Below are 7675 nucleotides of genomic sequence, written 5' to 3'. Positions count from 1 at the left end.
TACTTGTTGACACAGTCATATTTGCTTCCTGTCATGACTTGGTGGCTTCATCTTTACTGTACACTCCAGAAATGGGGCATGCCCTTGTGTGGGGAGATGGGATTCAAGCACTCCCAGAACACATATAAGATGGTGTGAATACAAAGCCACAGAGGATGAATCTCAGGCTTCTCTCTTCCTCTGGCCTCTGCAGATGACGGATCTAAAGGAGACTGAGGTCTCTTCATTGGGGCCATTGCTGGCATTGTGACTGGGATCTCTGCTGGGACAATTCTGGCTGTCACCCCCAGGTGTTTTCTACATGCACTAGGAATGGAGGGGTTCTCCCCACTGTCCACTTCATGTCCTGTACCTATGCTAACATCTACCTGGGAGGATTGTTATTTTCAGATCCTGGGCCCAAGTCTCCATGTCCCCAACTCAGTGTACCCAAAGCTCCTTCTTGCTCCTTTCATCTGGGCTCCTCCCTTACTGTGTGCTGGCTTCACACCACGTCCTCAGTCTCTTCATCTACAAATTAGTCACAATTACAGCCCCAAAACACAGTGTGGGCCTAGTTAATTCACTCAGCAAACCTACAATGATATCTGGGTGATAGTCCTCAGAGAACAGAATCTCTTATTGTTTCTTCAAGTTAACCCAATCGTGCCAACTGAACTTATTTTCCTGGGTTCTGGGTCCTTGATGCATTAGCTTTGTGACGGGCCAGCATCTGCCTGAAGATCCTTTCCCTCTAGGCCCAGGAGAGGTGTGCTTTAAGACTTCTCAGGTACTCATTCTATTTCTCCCACCACCACAGTGATGGAGGGAAGATGTCTCTTTTCTTCCCCTGAGCTCTGACCCCTGTGACCTCTACTACACCCTCACAAATAACCTGACCTCTTCTAGGGTCATTGGACAGAGTCACACTGGATATCAGTATTGTCTAAGATCTACCCCATTCAGCCTGGAGACTAGATGCCTTGTAGTCACCCCAGAGTGTCTCAACATGTCTACCATATCCCTGGGCATATGAACTTAGCCTGCATCTTTGGGGAGCAAGGCAGAACAGAGGGATTTAGAGTGTCATGGTGACCATGAATGTGAGGTTTTTGACCCAAACGTTGGGCTCCATTGCTCACTTTTGCCCCTAAAATGGCCTAAGGGCCTCTCTCCAGGACATGGCCCTCTGCTATGTGTCTTAGAGAGTTTAGGACACAGTAGTTACTCCTGGTCTCTGCTCCCCAGGTCATGGTCAGTTTGCTAAATCTCATTCATGTCCACCCTTTCAGAAATGGATCTCAACTGTCCAACTGTGTAGACCCACCCTCACACTGGAGAAACTCACAACTCCTTCCGGCAAAGACAGGAAAGAAACTCTCCCTAGCGTGGAACTAGGTGGTCCTTCAAAGGTAGGGACTAACCCACTCCCTTTCCTGAGCCATCTGTGTACTCAGTGCACCAAGGCAAGCAGGAACACGGAAGGACCTCAATTAGCAGCAGTCAGGGGTCCCAAGTTAACAAGGGTGTGGGTGGGAGTGGAACTGGAAGGCACACAGTGTTCTGGAAGAGGCTGAGGGACTATGTTCAGGAGGCAGAGGGAGACACTCCTAATGAGAAATGACCAAAAGCAGACCAAGGAGGAGGAGATCTGACCTGTAAGAAGAATCTTTGAGACTGGGGCCTGGCACCTACTCACATGAGCCCGTGTGTACTTGTCCTTTCCCTGCACGTCTTCCAACATCTCCATCTCTCCTTTACCCAAGCTCCCCTGCAGCTGTTCTGTGAATGTGGGCCATGAATCTCCAGGTCTCATAACCTCAAGGAAGACAAAGACCTGCCCCACTTCACACCTGCTTATGCTTTGAATTCAGGAAGCAGCATTAAAGGTAGGCTTGGTGAGCAGAGGAGGAGACTGGGAACAGGGGTCTCTGCAAATAAAGACCAGCTCAGCCCAAAGAAGACCCATGTGGCACCAAAGCAGGGGTAGAAGAACATTTTCTGAAAGGATTACAAGATGATCAGAAACTTAGATTGTTTCTTTCGCTTTTTCAGGAATCACTTAAGGCCAGATTTGCCCAAAAGCACGTATGTGGCTACTTAAACCTCCTCTAGAAGAAATGCTCCTCTGGAGTCTGAGAAAAGGGGCTCAAGACCTAAGAGGTCTTAGAAGCCTGAGTAAGATTATCATCTCTGAATGCTGAGGATGCCCGACACCTGGCAAAAGGGGGAGTCTCTCCAAGATACTTGGAGACCTGAAGAACTGCTCTAAGCCCAGGCAGAACCATGAGATAGGTCTCCCGATAACACAGAGGAGAGCTACCAGGGAAAGTCAGTGACCTACAAGATCATCTGTAAAGGATATAAATAAAGAGAAGCCTTTTTAGTCATTTTCTCTTTTTTTATGCTCAGTGGAAATGTCTTTTCCCAAAAATTCATCTCAAACACCAGATCCATTGTCTCCTGGAGAACACAGGGAAATATGATCATAAATTACTCCAATCACTACTTCTGTTTATTTTTTTTTTAATGAAGAAGCTCTAGGGGCAGAAGACATAGGACTATGCTCATAGGAAAGGGTGCTTTTCAGGAGAACCAGACTCGGGCAGGACGACGCTGAACTGTCCTGACACAACCCTGAAGACCAAGGGTCCTGGATGTCTCTGGGATTAGTCCCTCTGGGAACACAACCAAGGAACAACAAGGTGTTGTTACTGTTGTTGTTAGGTGCCATCGAGGGTAATAATGATTCATAATGATCCTATAAATGAGATCTGAACCCTAACCTGCCCTGTACCATGCTCATCACCTCTGGCAGACTTGAGCCTGTTACAGGCACCATCAATCCCCCTGATTGGGGGTCTTCCTCTCTTTCACCAGCCCTTCACCTTGCCAGGCATGATAGTCCTCTCCAAGGAACAATCAAGGAAACAGATCACCTTTAATTAGCACTAAGCTGACCGTGAAGGAGTAACTATGGATGGTCAATACACCATAGATGGGGCCCCTTCTCAACTCCTGGTGTCTTCAGATGCTCTGACTCCCTCACCACAGGCCTTGATAGTCGCTGGATGGAATGAAGACTACATAATGGAGTGGACTTGGGGGGGGAGGGATTGTATAACAATGAAAGTATTGTTCTTTCACTTTTCCAAGAGAAGAGCGAAATTAGGGGGAGGTTGAACAGGGAGAAAAGTGCAACAATGAGTGAATGGAAATCCAAAGTCTCTGTAAATTTTCATTGAAATTAATTTTAAAAATTAAATTAAATTTTTTTAAAAATAAGTTGCTTAGAGGCAAGAACGGTGAAACTTTGTCTTACGTATTTTGGGCATGTTGTCAAGAGAAGCCAGTCATTGGAAATATATACCATTTGGGAAAGAAGGAGAGTTTGCAAAACAGCCAGACCCTCAGAAAGATGGGCTGACAGTGAGAGCACCAACAGGTCAGCATTTGCAGATCACAGGGTCCGTGTGAGTCATGGTGGGCTGGACAATACCTAACACCAACACCACTACCCCTAATACTGAGCTTAAATATGATAAGTAAAACCTTAAAGGAACCAGAGGTCCTCATGGTAATCAGAGCCCAGAATCAAGATCTCCCTCTCTCAATAAGCATGTCTGAGTCTCCCAAGTCCAGTCTTTGTAATTTTGTGTCCACATTCCCTGAGTCAAAGGCTCTGAGAGGAATATACATCACTGTAGCTCCAATATCTGGAGTGGAGCCACAGTGAAGCTCTATCAGCTCAATAAATAAGCAAAATGTGCAGATCTGTAATTAACAGGAGACGTTCCTTGCTCTGTGGGAAATGTACTATCCAGAGGACCTGAATAGGGTGACAGGGCAAACATCAAATGCTGGCGAGGTTGTGGAGAAACTGGAACACTTATTGACTGTTGGTGGGAGTGTAAAATGGTGCAACCACTATGGAAGGCTGTATGGTATGTTCTCAAAAAGTTGCAAATAGAGATACCATTTGACCCAGCAATTTCACTACTGGGAATTTACCCTAAAGAAACCACAACTGCCACCCAAGCAGATATATGCACACCCATGTTTATTGCAGCTTTGTTCAAAATGGCAAAGACCTGGAAACAACCCAAGTGCCCATCAACAAATGAAAGGATAGAGAAGCTCTGGTATATTCACACAATGGAATACTATGCAGCATTGAAAAACAAGGAACTCATTAAATAATATGCAAAATGGATGACCCTAGAGGACATTATGCTGAGTGAAATATCTCAGTCACAAAAGGACAAACATTGCATAGGGCCACTGTTGTAAAAGAGGACTGACTTCAGGGTTGAGGAAAGACAGAAAGGAGGGGGGGAATGATGTATACCGCATTGAAACAGATGAGGGACAGAACTCTTTAAAAGGGATATATGAATGAGTATTCTTGTCATTACAGAAGTCCAGCACGAAGGCTGCACAGTGGAGCGGACCATCAAAGCTAAAGTGTAAAACTGCAAAGGATGAGTCTTTCTTGTGATTATTTAGTACTTTTATGCCTGTGATATTCAACCTCCAAGAATGCTGTTATAATTGTAAATAATGTCAAACTTCATTGTGTCTGAAACAACATTGTCTTGGCAGCCACTACTTTTTACTTTCTGTCTAGAGAGCCTCTGAGAAGAATCCTTTCCAGTTATGTTTTATGGAGGTCAGCACATAGCCACAATGCCACTTGAGCATAAGTCCATTACTCTGTATTTTCAATAAATGTATCAACTGAGAGAAAAATGATGCTAGTCTTATGTGAGTTGGAATCACAGCAAGTGGGGGAAAACCCCCACTTGGCACAATTGATTTTTCTTTCTTTACTTTTCTAATGGTCCACTAGGAGGCAACAGAACTCCTCCACAGTCTTCTAAAAGAGTTCAGCTTGGCAAATGTCACCTTGTTCCACAGTCCTCCTCTCTCTCTCAAGTTCCCTACACAGGACTCTGTCCATTAATCTCCTCTGCCAAGCACGTTCTGCCCACTTGGAAACCATTCCCTCTGCACCAGGCTCCTCCACCCTTTACCTGGTAACACCCACTCATGCTCAGGGCTCAACCAAGAGATCCATTCCCAGAGGAACTCTCAGAACAGCTCAGATACAACGGGAACCTGTCCTTCAACATTCTCTGTCCATTACAATTGTCTCCTTAAGTTCCAAACATGTCTGTCATGTGTGTCTTGGAATCCCAGCGCCTAGGTCAGGGCCTGACACAGAACTGATCTTTATAAGTCTTAATAAATGGTGTATCAGAAACCACACCACAAATCACCCCTGATAGAGCACATTCTCTATAGAGACAACTCAACCCAATTCATTGCATGGAGATGGAACTGACTCACTGTAGTACTGTTTCTGAGGCTGTTATTCACATAGGCTATTGCCTATCTTCTTCAAAACCATAAGTGCATTTGAAATAATAGAATCTTTTCATCTTTGAGGTAGCAGCACAACTCCTTATAAACTATGCCACCAGAACTCCCTTCTGTACTGATAGGGGCCCTGGAATCTACACAAGAAGAAACCAGCAAGTGCCTGCTGTGTCCAAGGACATAAAAACGTCACATCTCAAAGTGTCAGGAGGATGGCCAAGCGTCTCCTAACAGTGAGAGGTCAGACTCTATCAACCGCCACACAAATGACACACAGACGCCCATCCCTAAGTTGTGAGGGACCTCACACCTCTCAAGAGGACCTAAGCTGGGAAGCTCTGTCCTTCCTCTGCTCATAAAACTCTAGATCTAATATCACAGAACATTTCCACCAGAGAGAAGAGTGAGCCCAGGCTGATCACAAAAGAGTCAGAATGCGAGTCCCAGCCCTGAGGGTCCCTAGTCTGTTAAGATACCTGGTTCTGGTTCCCTAATGTTTCTCACAAGCCCCAAGAATCCAGAGAGATATGGGGAACTCTCCATGGAAGATGGGGTCAGAATTGCACAAGCTTGAGGTCTAAACTCCTAATGGGAACCTTACTGAATACTTGAATCCCAGGGGGAGAAATCTCTCCAGGAAGTCAAGTGAATGCGGATAGAGATGACCTTGACACAAAGCCTCAGCAACTCTGACGCAGGGAAACATGGACCTTGTGAAACCAGTCTCCTAGGCCAATAACCCCTTCTGCAGAGGCCACACCAGAACCTGCCTCTTAAACCTTAAAGACAGAAAGTTTCTCCAGGATAGCACATCTCCCTGGGAGAACAACCCTTTCAACACTGGAATCAGGGGTCTTCTGAACAACTCGTATCCTCACTTTGGGCTCAGCTTACATTTCAAGGGAGTTGGGAGGCCTGGGGACACACAATGAACAGGACCTGGGGCTGTTCCTCAACCTGGAGGCCCGATCCCAGCCTGTCTAGGCCAGGAACATGTTACAACCTTTACTGCCTGGTCAGCATTCTGCTACAAGTCAGATATTGACAAGAGGTCCACTTGAGCCCTCCAGGCAGCAACATAGCACAGGAAATAGAAATTACATCCTTTTTTTCCCCATTCATTCATTGCTGCACACTTTCCTCCCTGCCACCCCCTCCCCTCAGTTCGCTTTTCTCTTTGATAAGTAAAAAGAAAAAAAAATCTTTCATTGTTATACAATTCCCTCCCCCAGTCCACTTCACTATGCAGGTTTCATTCTGGACTCTTGTTATGACAATAATTCCTAATCATATATTCCTCCTAAACACTTCTCTCCCTCATCTGTTTCAATGCACCATACATTATTTATTCCCTCTTAGTTTCCCCCCAACTTCGATGTCAGACCTTATTTACAACAGTGGCACTATGCAGTATTTGTCCTTTTGCGACTGAGATATTTCACTCAGCATAATGGGCACAGGATATGAACAGACACTTCACCAAAGAAGACATTCATATGGCAAACAAACACAGGAAGGGATGTTCAAAATTACATCTTTTGGCTCATGAACTTGGCCTTTAGTTAAGGAGGTGAGAGTGAGCCTGATTTTCTGTCTTTACACCAATAGATTCTTCTTGGTTCCCCTTTAGTGTCATGTCTGGTTTTGGCTCTCCTTCACAAGATTCTTGGTCCTTGTACTTAGGGAGGATCCTTGATGGTTCCCCACTCCCCGGTTAGACCTACCTGTAGAAAAAAGTGGAGTGGCCACAAGAAAGTTAGCTGGACAGAGGACTGAGACCACTCATCCAAACAAACCACAGAGAAAGAGGGTCTTCCTGAAACGTTCTCCTGAGGACACGGAACCCAGCCCTGACATCCAGCTACTGGTCTTGTTTCTGAAGAAAACCTAGGAATGCACTCATTTCACTAACAAGAAATGTACCTCCCTCCTGGACACCCACACCTTATGTCTCTACCTGTGGAAGCCAAGGTCAGGCTGGTGATACCAAAGATAGAGGACGAGCCTCAGCTTGATTCATTTAGTCATTTCTGTGCCTGTACAGTCTCCAGAATGCAGCTGAGACTGCAAAACTCTGGGTGCTAGATGTCACAGAGAGAAGTTACGCCTGGGTTAAAGGACCCCAAAGATTGCCTGGTGTTAACACTCCCAAGACCAAGAAACCCAAGAGACTAGCACTGATGTGGACAGGTCATCCTCCCGGGGAAAAGGCCCCTGACAGCCTTACTATTCAGTGTATCGACAGCCCACCTAAGATGCTCAGAGGTGAGAGCTAGATCAACCTCTCAGGTCGCTTCACATCCCATGTCAGACTCTG

This window comes from Elephantulus edwardii, unplaced genomic scaffold (genome assembly GCF_000299155.1).
Source record: "Elephantulus edwardii isolate Elephantulus edwardi_28Jun2011 unplaced genomic scaffold, EleEdw1.0 scaffold00302, whole genome shotgun sequence".
NCBI lineage: Eukaryota > Metazoa > Chordata > Mammalia > Macroscelidea > Macroscelididae > Elephantulus > Elephantulus edwardii.
Note: the sequence above shows the minus strand (reverse complement) of the source record.